Genomic DNA, 17,913 nt, shown 5'->3' on the forward strand with positions numbered 1-17,913 from the left:
GAAGCTGAGGTTGAGCATGGTGTGGACCTCCTATGAAATAGGTAGGTGCCTGGTGGTACAGTTGCCCCTTCAGACTCCCCCACTTGGAGTAAAGCCGGGGGGGGGGAGGGTAGGGCTCTGTCCCCCTATCAGACTCCCTTGCCCCACAAGGGACCTACATTCTCTAAGCACAAAGGTTCTCTTCCTTGTTCTCAAACCGGTTAATCCATTTACTCAGCTACTAAAAGTCCCCTCACCACTTCCCTGTCTTCAGTTCCTTTTGACCATATATGGCCCGATTCCCCCTGCCCACACAAAGACCCCCCCCCCCTTTTGTGCCTGATGATAATCTCACCTCCTCATTCCCAAACTGGCCAGACCACTGGCCCAATGGTTACTGGAAAAACCCTCACCCATACCATATTAGGTATAAACAAACTGCTTCCTGCTACCACCCTTTAAAAACTTTGTTCTGCTGCTCAATAAACGGGTTATCCGCTGCCATAGCCCCCTGGGGTGATCTTTGTTTTTTTGTCTCTTGCCTTGGATGGCAAAGTAGTACCCCAGTGTGTCCACCCCTGCTGCCTCAGTACAAGTTCCTATCTGCACCTGTCTCTCATAGCCAATGGGATGGTCACACAGAGATAGCTGGACCTGAGATAGGCCCCCCACGAGAACCCGGCATTGCTTCAACTCCATATTTTTTGCCTTGAAAAGTAATTTTAATTGGACATCATTTACAACAATACTATTTGACATTTAAAAATTTTCAGGTAATACATCTATTTGTTTAATTTTATTTTATTGCCTCCAGGGTTATCACTTGGGCTTGGTGTCAGTGCTACAAATCCATGGCTCTCAGTGGCCATTTTTTTCTCCTAATTATTATTAGATAGGGCAGAGAGAAATTAAGAGAGGACAGGGAGATAGAGAGAGGGTGAGAAAGATAGACACCTGTAGAGCTTCACTGCTTGTGGAGTGGACCCCCTGCAGATGGGGAGCAGAGGTTCAAACCCTGGTCCTTGTGTTTACGGAGTGTGCAACCACCAGCCCCGAGATAATGCATTCATATGACCTCAAAAATAAAACTAAGAAGTATGCAATGAAATCTTCTTTACATTCCTCATGGAATTCAATCAGAAGAGTTGACCTCTTGATTACAGAAGTAACTATGATTATTTTATGTTTTCTTCCAGGAGTTTTTTCATCTACATACTAGTAAATATAGACATGTATTTTCTTACAGTCAGACAGAGGCACTATATTTTACACATTGTTCTGTTCTTTTGGTTGTTTAGTGGTAAAAAGGGCTTCACAGCTCCAGAGACAGAGAAAAATGCCATAGGACCAAAATTTCCCCAGTGGAGTGAGACCCGTCCCCCCACCCCCCATGTTACATATTGTGTTGCATTTTCCAAAATGGTTTACTGAAAAGTCATTCATTCGAGTTCTTTTTCCTTTTTCAATACAGCTGCATGTAGTACATGTTATGTGTATAAATATATTTCATTTAAATAGTACCTTAAAGATAAACTTTTAGGTTATTCTCAAAATACTTGTTATATAATAAACAGTGCAGTGGGTTAAGTGCACATGGTACAAAGTGCAAGGACGTGAGTAAGGATCCCGGTTCGAGCCCCTGTTCCCCAGCTGGAGGGAGGTCGCTTCACAAGTTGTAAAGCAGGTCTGCAGGTGTCTATCTTTCTCTCTCTCCCCCTCTCTGTCTTACCCTCCTCTCTCCATTTCTCTCTGTCTTATCCAACAACAATGATAACAATGAACAACAAAGGTAACAAGAGGGAAAAGATGGCCTCCAGGAGCAGTGGATTTGTAGTGCAGGCACCCAGCCCCAGCGATAACCTTGGAGACTAAATAAATAAATAAATAACATGCGTCCTTTAGTACTATTGCTACTGTTGTTGTTATTATTATTTTTCAGATATAGTTGGACCTTACATATGCATTATCATCTCCAGGTCACCTTTTCATTAAGATGGACAGAAACAGAGTCAGAGACAAGACACAATGGCATAGTAACTCCCTTGTGATGTCAGGGGATTGAACTTGGGTTGGTCAAGCTCATTGCAAAGTATATGATTATTCATTTTGACTTTGATATAGTTACTTACTTTAATTAATTAATTAATTAATCAATTGATTCATTTTACTAGTAGGGTTGTCACTGGGATTAAGTACCGCATGACATTTCCACCACTCCTGGTGGCCAATAGTGAGGAAAGAGAGAGGGAGTGAGAGGGAGAAATCTGCAAAATTGTGCCACTGTTAGTGAAACTTTGTCCCTTCAGGCAGGGACCAGAACCTTGAACCCGGGTCCTTGTTCATGGTTATTGTGCTCTCTACTGGGGATGCCTGGCTCCAGATACCATTTTTGAAATTATATGTTTACTGAGATTGTCTGATAATTAACTGTTGCATCTGTTATGCTTTGAGTCAACAACAGGTAATCTATTTGGAATGTGGCATGAAGTCTTTACTTCACTGACACAGAAGAAGAACATAGTCTTTTGAAATTCAAATAAAATTCTTTCCAATATAACCTCAGCTATGAAATTATAAATGAAAACCATTGTTGCACACTAAGGTTAAATTTAGTTGTGTAAGAAGGGCTTTTAATGCCATCAGATTGATAGAATATAAGTATAACTGTTATACTCTATGAAATAAAATACTTTAGAAAGCAAATGAGTCTTCACATTAAATTATTAATACATGCTAGCTTGGTGTTAGCTTTCAAAGCAAACACTTACTAGTCAATATCCACTTTTGTATGGTTTATGAAATGCTCTAAAACCTATGTGTCTAGGCTTAGTTTACAGCATGCAAGGAGTTCAACAACAGTGTGTTTTTGAATGACTGAGCTATAAATAGGCACACAAACTCAAGGGATAAGTTTCTGTGTCCACTTAAAATGGATAGAATTATCCTCTTAGACCAAAACGTTTCGGGCAAGGAAAGCTTTTTCATACACTCTGACCAGATCTTCTTGGTTCCCAGCTTTAAACGTCTTTGCATATTTATTTAAAGCAAGTGACAGGCATTCATATTAAAGTCAAAAGTTCAAAGGTTACTCTTAGAAAAGTTTCCTCATCCTTTCCTCTATCTTCTGGATTTTTTTCCTTACTCCTTTTAGTTCAAGAACTTCACACTATTTAAGTTCTTATCTTAGTTTCACATTAAGTTTTAATGATAACTTGCCTCATGCTGAAAGTTAAGCAAAATAAAACAAAGAATGTGAGATGTTTACCTTACTTTGATTTTCCCCAAATGTTAACAATTCAGCCTCTTTCAAAATTTTGCTTGCATTTCTATAATGGAAAAAAAAAAACCCAGCTACCTCCCAATCTTTTTCCTTATAGAAACTCTAGAGAAATTATGAAAATCTGATAGTGTGTCTTTCCTTTCTTTCTTTCCTTTCTTTCTTTCTTTCTCTTTCTCTCTCTCTTTTTCAGAGCACTGCTCAGCTCTGGTTTATGGTGGTGCAGGGAACTAACCTGGGACTTTGGAGCCTCAGGCTTGAGTTTTTTTTGCATAACCACTATGCTAATTTACCCCCCCCCACCTCTCTTTTTCCTTATGAAAGGCTGGGTGACAGAGCAAATTGCCCATTTTTTTTCAGAGGACAGAGAAACTTTTTCCTCTAATCTTATCTGTCAGTAGTAATGAGAAAACAAAACTGCTCTGATTTCTATTTCATTTGCTTTCACTACAGCTTTACTATTGTCTCCTTGTTTTGCTAAAACAACTTCTGACTTTACAGCTGACAATTTACCCATGCTCTCATTAAAACTTGCACTGAAAATTAAAAAAAAAAAAACTTTTTTCACAAAGTCTGACCCTACTTAGAGAGGACTAGCTAAAATTCCTTCCATTCCTTAGTATTAATCAAAACCACCTTTTCCCCTAGGCATTACCACTGTACAGAATATAGAGAAAAAGACATTTGGCAAAAGCAGATACAAAGGGGAGGGAGAAAAGCAAGCAGAAGCAATGGTTGTTTTGGAATCCTTAACTGTATACTTATGTGGGTGGCTACTCATATAATAAGTAACTTAGTAAGGCCTTTATTTTAGTTTTTAGGCTCATTCCTCAAATCCTTACTCAGATTCCTATTGCTGTTGTTATTGTTGTTGTACAATTGACAGCACAGAGGGAAAAATCATACAGTTATTAGAACGAAGTAGAATGCATCCATCTGGCATGTCTTTCAGGAATCCAGCCCAGTAAATTCAGCTGTGGGTTGATGAGTTAACCTCCTAAGTAAGATACAGCTACAGAGAGGAATTTTCTCATTTTGCAGAACTGCCAAATCTCATTCATTAGAGTGAAGACTTTTTCACTGGGGGCAAGCCCCTTTCTCTCTCACCCCCTCCTTTACCCACTGAGCAAAATTCTCTTTTCTTTCCCCAATACAGCTACCTCATTGGTCTCATTTGTTTCCTGGAATCTCTAAAATTTTTTTTTAAAAGATTCTTTTTAATATCAGTGTTTTCTTTCTTTCCTTTATTTATTTTACTAGGATAGAGAAAAGTTGAAGCGGGGAGGGGGGGAGCTAGAGAAGGAGAGAAAAAAAGACACCTGTCACCCTGCTCTTTAAGATTCCTCCTTGCAGGTGGGGAAGGGGATGGGGCTTGAACCCACTCCTTTTGCTTTGTAACATATGTGGTCAACCAACTGCGCTGCCACCATCCAGAACTCTCTAATTTCTTTTCCATGTTCAGGACACTTGTCTAATTTTCCCCAAGGGATGGTGGTGGGGATCCCTACTTTGGGTCTTCTTTCTCTGAATGCTGTATGTACCTCAATCCCTTTCTTCTCCACTTAATCCCCTTTATCTCTAAATCCAAATTAGTGAGTGCCAAGCACAAGTAAACTTCCAAGTGCCCTCTTAGCCAAAGGCTCCCTGGAAGTCAAATAAATGCACAGAATTTCTAGCAACTCCCTAGAAAGGATGAGCCAGGCTTTCATACCCATGTAGCTGCCTCCAGGGTCAGTGTACTCAAATAGGTCATCTACAAAACGTTTATTGAAAGAAAACAACTATTTGAAGACAGAGGAACACCTTGGCTCTATACTCAGCCAGCCACTTCTAGGGTCAATGCAAACACCTCACCTACAAAACTTTTCTTTTTTTGCAAAACAAATAAAAAGTAAAACTATTTATATATATATATATGAGAGAGCCTGTGTGTGTGTGTGTGTGTGTGTGTGTGTGTGTGTGTGTGTGTGTGTATGACTGAACTTCATACTCAGCCAGCCACTTCCAGGGTCAGTACACTCAAACAGCTTAACTGCAAAATGTTTTTTTAAATGCAAAATATAATTGTAAAAACAAACAAACAAAACACATGCAACTTAAACAAGCTCCTCTCTTTCGCATCCCGGGGCATGCTCGCTAGCTTAGAAAAGGGCCAGTCCGCCCCTAGTCGCGCGTTTCCCGCCGCCGGGCTCCGGGCGGCGAGCGCGTGTCTCCGGATGACTCAGCCCGGCCCGCGCGCTGCCAGGCGGCTGACAGGGCGCCAGGGCCACTGCTCGGGGGCGAGAGCTCGCGCTCCGCCCGCTTTACGGCTGCTGAAAACCCGTGGAGCCAGGCGGCCGAGCCACAGACCAGCCCGCGCCCGCGCCGCTCAGGTAATCCCGGCCTCCGCTTTTCCGACAAAGTTTACTCCGAGGCGCTCCATGGCGGCGAGTGCCCGCCCGCACGCCCTCCTGTCCTTCCCGCCCGCAGCGCGGCAGCAGTGGCGCCGCCCGCGCTCGCTCCCGGGGTCCGCGCTGCCCCAGCCGGAGGGGCGCTCGGGCGGCTCGCGGGGAGAGGCGCGCCACCTGCCAGGCCTCGAGGCCCCCCCCCCGGCCGCTCCTGGAAGCCACGTCCCCGCTCGCCCCGAGGCCCGGTGGCCCGGTGGGTTGGCTGCGCGGCCTGGGCTCGGGAGCGGCTGGCGGTGCTGGCGGCCTGCAGGGGGCGTGGGGCGAGCAGCGCTGCCTGTCTCCTGCCTCCCCCGCTCCCTCTGCACCGCGCTCCAGCTCCAGGCCCCTCCCTCTTCTTCTACATCATAGGCTTTCTTTTCTTTTCTTTTCTTTTCTTTTCTTTTCTTTTCTTTTCTTTTCTTTTCTTTTCTTTTCTTTTCTTTTCTTTTCTTTTCCTTCCTTTCTTTTTCTTTCTTTCTTCTTCCTTCCTGTTTCTCTATTTTCCTTCCTCCCCCTTTTCTTCTTTCTCCCTCTCTTCTCTTTCCTGTTCTTAGTTCTTTCTTCTTCCTTCTCCATACCTTTCTGTTTCTCTCTTTTCCTTCCTCTATTTTTTCTCTCTTTCTGCCTTTCCTCCTCTCTTCCTTTTTCTGTCTTCTCACTCTTCCTTGCTCCCCAATTCTTTCTTTCTTTCTTCCTTCCTTCCTTCCTTCCTTCCTTCCTTTCTTTCCTTCGTTCTTTCTTTCTTTCTGCTTTTCTTTTTGTTCCCCGCCCCCTGTTTTCTTTTTACATGACATAGCTTTTGGCTGCCTTGGGTGTGTTTCCTCGCTGTTGGAGTAACAAGTCCACAAGCCTTAGCCTTTATCTTCTACGGGCCCCCAGCCAGTCTTTGCTCACTAGGATCTGTGCATGGTAGGATGCATTCGAGGACTGGTCCCTGGGCCTCCCTTATTGGGATGCAGTCTCCTCGGTTTCTTTAGGTTGCCCTGAAGAGTAGAAGACTCCGTTTGCTCGCTTTAAAACCAGCCTTCAATCCTTCATCGCAGGGCTGTTTTTTAAATGGGCTGCAGCTTGAGACATGCATGCAGTTATGTCATGGGCTCCTGGAGGGTGTCCATGCCATTGAGCTTGATCCACTGCGAAGGTTCTTTCAGTGTGAATGATAGATATAAATTGTCACAGGGTAAAATAGAGTAAGTGTTCCATTCCCGCCCTCCTGAAACTCCATGTCGAAGAGGCAGATCATGGCCAGCAGTGGAATACTGGTACAAAGTGTTCCAGTTAGATGGCAGAAAAAGTTAAGGAAAGAGTTGCCTTTTAAACAGGACTTTGATGCTTGAGCAGGATCCCCCCCCCCCCATTTTGTTTCCACCTTCACCACCCCCATAAAAATATTTTTATTTATTTTAAACATTGTCGCTTAGCTCTGGCTTATGGTGGTGTAGGGAGGGGGGGATTGAACCTGGGACTTTGGAGCTTCAGGTATGTGAGTCTCTTTGCATAACCATTATGCTATCTACTCCCCCCCCCTCTTTATTTTATGTTTTAAACCAGAGTGCCTGCCTAGGATTGAGTCTAGGAGGACCTCTAGTACTATTTCCCTTTACACCCACCCATTTTTTTGATAGAGGAATTCTTTTATTAATACTCTCACCTTAGGTTTTCAGTGATTTTTTTTAAAAGTAGAAATAGATAGAGAATGAGAGAGAGTGAGAGAGAGAATACACAGCACCATTTCTTTAATGCAGTAGAGGCCAAGCTCAAACCTGGGTGGCTCAAATCCATGTGAGCTATTTCACCACCACCACCACTACCACCTCCTTTCTTAACCATCTACATTAATAACTGATTAATGATTTTGGGGAAATATATAATTAATTCATCTCTACTGGGTGGACTAATGTATTCCTGATACCAAGTAGGGCCTTTTACTATAAGACCAATAAGAGTGAAATGATAAAGTATATTAAGTGTTGATACAAAATATCAGACTCACCGAAGGAGCTCAACATTTAGTCAGCAGATATTTATCAAGAGCTTATTGTTTGTCAAGCACCATTTGTGACACTGGAATAAAGTACTACCTTCTTGAAGTATTCAATCCAGTAGAAGAAGACAGTATAAGTAATAAGTAGGAACATATAGAGTGCTATTCTAATAAAACTACATTAGAGAATCCACACAGAAAAATGTGCAGTTATTTTACAATTAAAAATAAAAGTGTTTCACAGTGTAAAATAGAATTGTGTGATGGACAGGTGATACATCTTGTAGCGTGCACATGTTACACTGCACAAGGACCTGTGTTCAAGCCCTTGATCCCCACCTGCAGGGTGGGAAGCTTCATAAGTGGTGGTGTCTCTCTATCTCTTCATTCCCTCTCAATTTATCTCTGTCTCTATCCAAAATTAAATAAATATTAAAAGTATTTAAAATGAAATTGTAAGCACAGGCACTGAGAGAAGAAGGTGGCATTCCAGTGGACTTGAAGCAGGTGAGAGATGATAGTTGAGACACAAATTTTCCAAGTCCAAAGAATAGCAACTCAGAGGCTCTGTACATTTGTGTGTTTAAAAGTCAGCAAAGAAACCAGTGTCAGGTTGGAGTGGAGTGGAGAAGGCCAATAGGATGTGTGGTCTTAAATGTGCTAGGGGCTAGATAGCACTAAATAGTTTAAACCATTGTCATGTTTCTAACTTGAAGTATGTAGGAAGCTTTTGGACAGTTTTGATAAAAAGTGGCTACCAGTTCTGTTTCACCCCATTACTCTTGCTATTGTTCTGAGAACAGACTCAAAAAAAAAAAAGGAAAGGAAAGGGTTAGATTATTATAATTGTGTGATGGGTAAAGATGGATTAGCTTGCAATCAACGATGGTGAGAATTTCAGATCTGGAATATATTTAGAGGTTACAGTATATAGGATTTGCTGGCAGATTGCCTATAGAGTATAAAAGCAAAAGAAATTAAAGCAAACATAAGTGCATAAATGACTGAAAACATAGACTTTTCATTTCTTTTTTTTAAAATATTTTATTTATTAACGAGAAAGGAGGAGAGAGAGAAAGAACCAGACATCACTCTGGTACATGTGCTGCCGGGGTTGAATTCAGGACCTTATGCTTGAGAGTCCACTGCTTTATCCACTGTACCACCTCCTGGACCACGACTTTTCATTTCTTGAGATGGGGACAATAGCAGGAAAGATTTGATGGCAAGGAATAAGTATTTGTATTTTAGAGCTGAGCAGTGGCACACCTGCTAGAATGCACAAGTCACCCTGTGCAAATACCCATGTTTTCAAGTTCCTGGTCCTCACCTATGGGCAGGGGCTGGAGAAGGGGAACCTCATAAGTCATGGAAAAGTGCTGCAGGTGTCTCCCCACCACACACTGACTCTCAATCTCTTTCAAAAAAAGAGAGAAAGAACAAGAGAGGGAGAGAGAGAACAAGAGAGAGAGAGAGAGCGCAAGAGAAAATATAATATGGTCATCAGGAGTGGTAGAATTATGTAGGCACTGAGCCCTAGTGATAACCCTGGTGGTAAATAAAATAAAATAAAATAAGAATAATTTGGTTTTGTATTTTTTTAAGGGCTGGATGTGTCTTTAAGTATTAAGCAAGCAGTTTGAATGCCAGACATGATATACATTTATTAGTGAACTTCATAAAACTGATTTTAAAAGCAAACAGATTGAATAAACTTAAAAAATAACTTGGGAGTGGCTCAGAGGTAGTGTGCTTGATCACAGGCACTGCATAAACACAAGAAAGACTGAAACATAAAGCAGCAGGGATGGTGGAGTGGGCCTCTGATTTCTACCTCATTAAAAATGGGAGTAGAAATCTGGAGAGAACCAAGGGCTGATCCTTGGGGTACTCCAACATTTACCAGTGAGACGATCAGTCAATAGATGATTCTGAAGAAGCACTGTTCTGGGCCAGAGGTAGGACAATCTGGAGACTGGGATTCTGGAGGCGGCATGAGGTATGTGAGGAAGTAGGGGACAGGCCAGCTCTCAGGAGTGGCCTCATTTAAAGTTGTGGATTGAGAATTGATTTAGCAAAGAGAATCATTGTTTACTTTGCTGATAGCAGTTTTCTTTGAGTTGTTGTGAAAACTTGCTTGGGATGTGTTTGACAAAAGAGAAGTTGAAGAGGGTATTCATAGTATTCATCCTTTCAAGATTTTTATTGAGAAAGGGTGGGAAGAAAAGGTAGAAGTCTTTGTTGTAGGTCTGTGCAAAGAACAAGAGACTGTTGTTATTCTTAACAAGAAAGATCCCCAGAAGTTGAAAGCTTTGTTTCTTTATTTTTTTTAAAAGAAGAATGGGAAAGAGCTTATACAATAATTCATTTAGATGGTGTGTTGCTTTGCTGTCTGCAAGACCCAAGTTCAAGTCTAACCCAAACATATTGGAGGAAGCTTGAGTACTGTGCTCTCTTTCACTTTCTCTTTGCCTCTCTGTTGAAAAAAACAAACAAAAGAATGGTAATTGATAATGCAGGAAACTGGGGAGCTCTGTCTTCTTTTAAATATGTTAGGGAAAACAGCAGGAGAAATACTCTGATTTTTTTGTAGTAATAAGGAAGAATGTATGTACACAGAAAAGGGTGTGGGGAGATGTCTTTGGATCAGTTCTCCTTTCTGATTGTCTTGAGTGACAGTTGTGATACCTGAGACATTTGTGGGGAAAGATAACCATCCCCACCCCCAAATTGGTCAGAGACATATTCATTGAGAAAATACTTTCAGACATTGATATAAACACATAAAGGACTTTGTAGTTTTGCTTAGCAAAAAAGAGAGAAAACCTACACTTTGCACATTCTACTTGAGAGAAGTGTGAAGAAAATTAAGATTGTAAAAACTAGCAGTGAAGGAAGAGATTCTGGGATCTTGGGAAGGCTATAGAAAGGAGGAAAAAAATATCCTTCAGTGCTGTCAGCTACATCAAGTTCTGAGAATATGCTGTCCATCACAAAGGGACACTTCACAACTTAAGTTAGTAGCGAATCTAGTTATGTATGAAAAGATGGCATTAGACTTAGAAAGAGATGTTAGGTAGGGATAGATTTCAGGCTGGATTTTGATAAATGTTATAACAAAGATAGAATTGTACTGCAAGCTGCTGTTCAACTGCATTGCAGATGAGTAGTGAATACTTTAACAAGATAGAAACAGTTACTGGAATTTAAAATAGTACCTTGTTTATTATAACTACTGGATGGTTTCCTCTGTATGTGGGATATAGAGAATGGAACACATGAACTTGCAAAGAAAAAAAAAGGTAGCCACCCTGTCTTTAAGACTGAAAGAACGATTGTGGCTATCATTGGGGTTTGGGGGCACAGAACTTTGGTGGTGGGTGTGGAGTAGAACTATAACCCCGTCATTTTATAATCTTATAAATAACTAAGAAAAAAAAAGGTACCTTGCTTGAGGTGATTTTTTTTCAGTTGTTTAGCAACCATTTCTTTATTGAATCTTAATTATAAATCTGTGCTTTCCAAAAGGCCTTAGTAGGAGATTGTAATATCAAGTTGCAAATAGCATTGTCTCTGACTTCAACTTACCATTTGTAGTAGAGAAAAAAGTAAAGAATGCCTATAAATATTCCAGGACAACTTATAAATGCCACATGAAAAGCACTGAGTGCAACAAAAGTTGGAACTATTGCTTTTATCATAGACGTTATTTTGACATGTGGAAGAAAGTATGGTAAGATTACCACAGTGTACTCATCACTCTTGTATATCTATCATGTTTCTTGACACTGTGTGTTTAAAGAGAGCAGAAAAGGGAGAGATTGTTTCTATTCACAGATCAGACTATGAAAATTCCATGGAACTTATATGGAGAAGTAGAAAGAACATGAATTCTAGAATTCTTGTTTCTAGTGCTGTACCTAGCAAGGGCTTGCTCTGTGACTTAGGGTTTCTCATCTGATCTTTCTCTATTAACTTTTTTTCTGTAGGGTATATTTGTTATTCTACATTAGGGGACTGCAATCTACAACTCATCCCAAATCCAGCCTGCTACCTGTTTTTGTAAGTGGAGGTATTTCAGACTACACCTACACCCAACCTTATTTGCATTTACCTTAGACTGTGGCATTCAGTACTTGGAGACAAAGAAAGACTGGTTAATCCTAAAATACTAACTCTTACCCCTTATAAAATATTTGCAATCCTTGTTCTACATGAACCCTGAACATCCACTAGTTTCTGTATATTAATTTTATCATATGACTAAAACTTGGTAATATTAGCAGGTATTTTTTTAGCATTTGCTAAGAGCCAGCACTTTGGTGTATACTATTTCATTTAATCTTCAACAGTCTTACTAGGTCGCTTCTGTTATTTCTACACACAAAACTGAGGGTTAAAAAGGGCACTTGCTTGCTCAGGCTTCCATAGTAATAGACAGGGTTGCTCATTAATCCTGTTGCAGCATTCATATTTTTAATTAACATAATTCAGTTCACCTTAGGTACACTGAAAAAGGTGTATACAAATATTTTTTAAGCCAATCAGGGGGTAAATTAACTCATAAAGCATTTGCTCTAAAATTGTGATTTTTAAATGTGCATAGACTTGAAGATGCAACTAGTCTGCTGAATAATATGTGAAGTCCAGACATGCTTGTGCAGGAAAATTCTAGTACATTGTCCTTTCTCTTGAAGGCTTAGTGGATTTTGGAATGAGAACACTGTGCTCTAAAAGTCAGTACATAAAATGATCTCACAATAGGAGCCTAACTAAGATAACCTTGGAGAAGATGGAGCACTTGAACAAAGGTGCATCATTTTCATTGTTGTAATAAGAAAGCTGTTTGCAATGTTAGAAAAAATAGCACTGACTCTGGAATATATAGATCTGGGAATTTTAAACAGTAAATATATTCTGCTTAGAGAATGCAGAGAAGTGTCAGTAAAAGTTCACACACAGCTTCAGAGAAATTCAAAATTTGTGAGATTGATTTTATTTGCCATTAAGAAAAAAAACAAACCATTTTTTTAAATTTATAAAATAGAAATATTGACAAGACCATAGGATAAGAGGGATACAATTCTACACAATATTTGTGTCAGACAGTCATATCTATACTTAAGATACAGGTTACTTAAGATATAAGATATTAATCAGGTTAGTATCAGGTTAATGTTATCAGAAGAAATAATGAACTCATATTATTGCAGAAGAAGCCAATTATATTGAAATACTATCATGAAAAAGATTTGAAATTGTGGGCTAGCAGAATAACTCACTTGGTGTAGTGCGCTATTTGCAATGTTCACAACCAAAGTTCCAGCCCAGGTCCCACTGCACGGAGGGAAGCTTTGATGCTGTGATCTTTTTCTCTCTCTGCCTCACTGCCTTCTCTGTCTCTATCTAAGCATAGATACACACATAAATAAGATGTTTAATTTTTTAAAGTTAAAACATAACTTTTCTAGTAATGTAAAAATATTATACAGTTGGTCCTTGAATGACTTATGTGTTCCATGAAGTATACATTTCTGCTATAGTATTTCAATATAATTGGTTCCTTCTGCAATAATAGAAGTTTATTGTTTCTTCTGATAACATTAACCTGTTTTCAGGAATCCATATCTTAAGTATAGGTATAACTGCTTGACACAAAAGATTGTAGCAAAGATTTCTGAGTCCTCAGTCCAGCACTGTGGTCTCATTTCTGTCCTCAGCTAATTTTTGTGCTTATCTGTCTTCCGTGCCTTTAGTGAATCTCTCTCTCAACTAAACTTGAAGTGGTAACTCAAGTGTTTTAGATCTTTCTGTGACTTAAAGATATTATTTTACAGTTCTGTACAAGGAACATTAAAAGAAAGAGAAGAAATAGCAGCATGAGAGAACTTGGTTTGTTAAGGCAAAAATTATGATTCTTTTGTTTTTCTCTACAAAAACAAATACATATGTACATGCATAAATATAAAATCAATGTAATTTGTGAGATTTATAGTCATATTTGTTGTAAAGGAGTTAAATATCTATACTTATGTTTGTGTAGTTTTGTATTTAGTAAGAGAATAGATAAGTTCTTCTCCCCAAACCAAAAAACATATGTGTACTAGAAGGTAGTTGATGAGTTATTTGACTTCTGTGATCTGGTAGTATGTCTCATATTTTCTCTATCAAACTTTGATTCATTGCTCAGTTTGTTTGCCAGCTTAAAGCAAACAGTTTACCTGAAACCAGGCTTGTCTGTTTTGCCCTGTTGCATGGGATACTAGTGTCACACAAAATTATGATTTAATTGTTTTGACATTTTGATCTAGAGAATGAGAACAGAGCACTGTTCTGGCTGATAGTGGTGCTAGGGATTGAACCTGCAACCTCAGAGCCTCAGGCATGAACGCCTTTTGCATAATCATGCTGTCTCCCTAGTCCCTAGTTTTTAAAGTTCCTTTTTATGCAAGTGTTAGATCATGTAGTATTTGGGACCATGTAAGAAAAATATGAAATATGATCAGTAGACTTTAGAGAGGTTAAATGGTTAAAATATAAGCAGGAAGTCGGGCGGTAGCACAGTGGATTAAGTGCAGGTGGTGCAAAGTGCAATGACCAGAGCAAGGATCCCAGTTCCAGCTCCCTGCTTCCCACCTGCATGGGAGTTGCTTCACAAGTGGTGAAGCAGGTCTGCAGGTATCTATCTTTCTCTCTCCCTCACTGTCTTCCCTTCCTCTCTCCATTTCTCTCTGTTCTATCCAACAACAATGACAGTAATAATAACTACAACTATAAAACAAGGGCAACAAAAATAAAATATTTTAAAAAAATTATAAACAGTCACCTGTGCAAAGTTTTGATGGTTCAGTATGAAGCTGACTTCAACACAATCTCAACAAAATCTTTTCCTTTGGAAAGAAAGGGCCTTTTCTTATGATGTGGCAAAGAATGGAGAATGTGATGGTTTCATACTAGCTGGGATCCTTGCTTGGGTTCTGTGCCTAGTGCTATGTGTGCCTAACCAGGTGCGCCACTGTCTGGCCCCTAGGGATAAGATTATGTGTTTGTATCAGTCTCTTGCCTTTATATAAACCTCAATTTGGTAATGATGGTGTGAAATCACTAGTACCAAGGATTTAACTTATTGCCTCTATTAGGGACAGTAACATTGGTGAAATTTAAGGTCTCATCATTACCTGTTATTCTTATTTATTTATTTATTCCCTTTTGTTGCCCTTGTTTTATTGTTGTAGTTATTATTGTTGTTATTGATATCGTTGTTGTTGGATAGGACAGAGAGAAATGGAGAGAGGAGGGGAAGACAGAGGGGGGAGAGAAAGATTTAGATACCTTAGACCTGCTTCACCGCTTGTGTAGGTACCCCCCCCCCCCCCCCCGCAGGTGGGGAGCCAGGGGCTCGAACCTGGATCCTTACGCGGGTGATTGCTCTTTGCACCTCCTGGGCTTAACCTGCTGCGCTGCCACCAAGTCCCTACCTGTTCTTTTTTTTTTTTTTTTTTTTATTCGTTGTTGGATAGGACAGAGAGAAATGGAGAGAGGAGGGGGAAGACAGAGAGGGAGAGAGAAGAGATACCTGCAGACCTGTTTCACCACCTGTGATGCGACTCCCCTGCAGTTGGGAATCCAGGGGCTTGAACCAGGATTCTTACGCTGGTTCTTGCTTTGCGCCACGTGCACTTAACCCGCTGTGCTACCGCCCGACTCCCTACTCTCTGCTCTTCTTAATGCTGAAAGTTTCTCTTTCAGTTATTGCTGTCCATCATATACCTATAAAAGTAGCTGTTCTCTTATTTGTTCAGTATCAAATATAATAATCTAATTGGTGATTTTTCGTACAATTGTTACCAAGATTTCAATTTGAAAGCAAGCAAAAAACTACATAATAGGAGCTTGATGTTTATATTATAACCTAGACGTTTTCTTAGTGCATATTCAATTTGAACTAGTCTTAACATTTTTAAGATAAGAAAAAAATCATAGAGTGTTCAGGAATAGCTAGTTACAAAATCTGAAAATTAATGTTTCATTAAAAAAAGTACTTGTCATTATGCTGCTCTCCCTGATTATTGGGAGGCTTTCTATATTTTTCATGTCTTCTATTTGGAGTACATGTTTTTGGGGTCAGTTAAACAATAAATCTTTTCTCACTTTCAGACCACACACGTTTTTGTCCACATAAATATTGCTTTACTTTAATATAATAAAAACAAAAATAACAACAACTGGTGAAAAAAAAAGTCTCATTAATGAAGTGCTGAGGCTGGTGGGGAAGGGTCTTGACAGTTTGTGCTCACCTTGAAAAATTATTTCATTGGGGGGATTAAAGGCTTACAGTACACTTGTTGACACATGGGTACAATTTCTCATCTCATCGTGATAGGTGTCTGGAAAACACTTTTATCCCCCATGGTAGGACCTTTTCTACCATCCTGCACCAAGACCTCATTATAAATCCTGCTAGGACATCTGCCTTGTCTTATTCTTGTACCTCATCTTTTCCATGACAACTTTATCATGTGTATCACCAGCTATCAGAATTTCATTTCTGTTTTCTCCTTTCTAAAATGGGAATGGTTTACCTGCCTCAGCAGGTTGTGTTGAGATCTGATAATGCGTGTAAGGCGCTTAACATTATCTGGGATCTAATACTGAAGTGCTATTTCCATTTTCTTTCCCTTTTCCTTTTCCACCATTTTCTCATTATCCACAAATTTGGTGAAGAAGGCCCTGTGAGACCCTATATGAGCTAGTATGAAACCATCACATTCTTCATTCTTTGCCACATCCCAAGAAAACACCCTTTCTTTCCAAAGGAAAAGCATTTGTTGAGGTAGTAAGGGGGCTTACATATGAGTACAAGAATGGTCAAAATTTTTTTTTTTTTAACCTCCAGGGTTATTGCTGGGTTTCGATGCCTGCACTACAAATCCACTGCTCCTAGAGGCCATTTTTTATCCATTTCTGTTGCTCTCGTTATTGTTGTTGTTGTTATTGGTATTGGTATTGTTAGATAGGACAGAGAGAAATTGAGAGAGGAGGAGAAGACAAAAAGGTGGAGAAAAAGAAACCTACAGACCTGCTTTATCGCTTGTGAAGTGACCCCCCCTGCAGGTGGGGAGCCTCGGGCTCCAACCAGGTTGCTTAAATTGGCCCTTTCACTTCATGCCATCAGTGTTTAACCTGCTGCACTACCGCCTGGCCCCTAGATTTTTTTTTTTAAACATGCTCTGGATTCAAAAGGTTTAGACATGATATCACATTCTAATTCCATTTAAAAAAATTTTTAAATATTTATTTGTTCCCTTTTGTTGCTCTTGTTTTTTTATTGTTGTGGTTATTATTGATGTCGTTGTTGTTGGATAGGACAGAGAGAAATGGAGAGAGGAGGGGAAGACAGAAAGGGGGAGAGAAAGATAGACACCTGAAGACCTGCTTCACCGCTTGTGAAGCGACTTCCCAGCAGGTGGGAAGTCAGGGGAAGTCAGGGATCCAACCGGGATCCATAAGCCAGTCCCTGCGCTTTGCGCCACATGCGCTTAACCCGCTGTGTTACCGCCTGACTCCCCCTAATTCCATTTCTATTTGTTTATATTTATTAATGAGAAATAGAGAAAATGAATAGAAAGAGAAAACCAGAGCATGCCTCTGGCATTGCAATGCTAGTGCTTGAGCTAAAGATCTCACTTTCAAGTCCAAGGTTTTATCTGCTTCTCCACCTCTTGGGTCACAGGACTGGTCAGATTTTATTTATTTATTTTAAATTATATTTATTTATTTATTGGATTGAGACAGCCAGAAATCGAGGGGTGGGGGTGATAGAGAGGGAGAGAGACAAAGAGACACCTGCAGCTCTGCTTCACCACTCACAAAGCTTTCCTTCTTCAAGTGGGGTCCAGGGGCTTGAACGCCAGGTCCTTGCATATTGTTACATGTATGCTCAATCAGGTGTGCCACTACCTGTCCCCATCAGATTTTATAAATTACTATCCAGCAACACTTGTCTGATGTCTGACTAATACTGTCACTTCTCTGTTTAAAAATCTGTGGTGGGAGGGAAAGATAGAAACAGGCTGGGGGTATGGATCAACCAGCCAATGTCCACATTTGATGGAGAAGCAATTACAGAAGCCAGAACTCCTGCCTTCTCCACCCCACAAAGAATTTTGGTTCATACTCCCAGAATGGGAGAATGTCAGGAGATTATGACTAGAGTGCTCTGAACCCCAATTCCGTCAAGACTCTGA

At 40.1% G+C, this 17,913-nt stretch overlaps 1 protein-coding gene across 4 annotated transcripts in view; it reads left to right on the forward strand.

Annotated features, from left to right (window-relative positions):
• Positions 1-5,490: 5,490 nt before the first annotated feature.
• Positions 5,491-17,913, forward strand: part of NAALADL2 (N-acetylated alpha-linked acidic dipeptidase like 2) — a 1,374,776-nt gene continuing 1,362,353 nt past the window's right edge. For 2 of the 4 annotated variants that reach the window (XM_060171978.1, XM_060171980.1), the window contains exon 1: positions 5,491-5,628. The gene's annotated coding sequence lies outside the window, so the exon portion shown is untranslated. The remainder of the gene's footprint in view (positions 5,629-17,913) is intronic. The other 2 variants (XM_060171981.1, XM_060171982.1) reach the window with 1 other exon arrangement.

This window comes from Erinaceus europaeus, chromosome 14 (genome assembly GCF_950295315.1).
Source record: "Erinaceus europaeus chromosome 14, mEriEur2.1, whole genome shotgun sequence".
In the NCBI taxonomy this organism is placed as follows: domain Eukaryota; kingdom Metazoa; phylum Chordata; class Mammalia; order Eulipotyphla; family Erinaceidae; genus Erinaceus; species Erinaceus europaeus.